This window comes from Myotis davidii, unplaced genomic scaffold (assembly GCF_000327345.1).
Source record: "Myotis davidii unplaced genomic scaffold, ASM32734v1 scaffold496, whole genome shotgun sequence".
Taxonomy (NCBI): Eukaryota; Metazoa; Chordata; class Mammalia; order Chiroptera; family Vespertilionidae; genus Myotis; species Myotis davidii.
The window spans coordinates 3474961-3475253 of NW_006289398.1; the positions used below are offsets into that span (position 1 = coordinate 3474961).

Genomic DNA, 293 nt, shown 5'->3' on the forward strand with positions numbered 1-293 from the left:
GGGCGCCCCGTGTCAGCCCACTGGCTGCCCACACCGCCCCTGGTGCAGGGACCCTGGGCACTGTCTCCGTTTCGCAGACGGGAACCTGAAGCAGAGAGCTTATGGTCTAGCGAGAGGTGGAGGGGGGTTTGAACGCAGGGAGCCAGACTCGCTGGCCTCCTACTGTCCAGCAGTGTTGCCCAAGGGCAGCCCTGGGGGCAGCGCACACAGGCGGGCACTGCACACGCGGGCGGGCATAGCTCACTCAGGCGGGCATAGCTCACGCAGGCGGGCATAGCTCACTCAGGCAGGCA

General features: G+C 67.2%; 1 protein-coding gene across 1 annotated transcript in view; it reads left to right on the plus strand.

Annotated features, from left to right (window-relative positions):
• Positions 1-293, plus strand: part of ADAMTS12 (ADAM metallopeptidase with thrombospondin type 1 motif 12) — a gene marked incomplete at its 5' end in the record, with an annotated part of 188196 nt that overhangs the window by 748 nt on the left and 187155 nt on the right. The window lies entirely within an intron of this gene.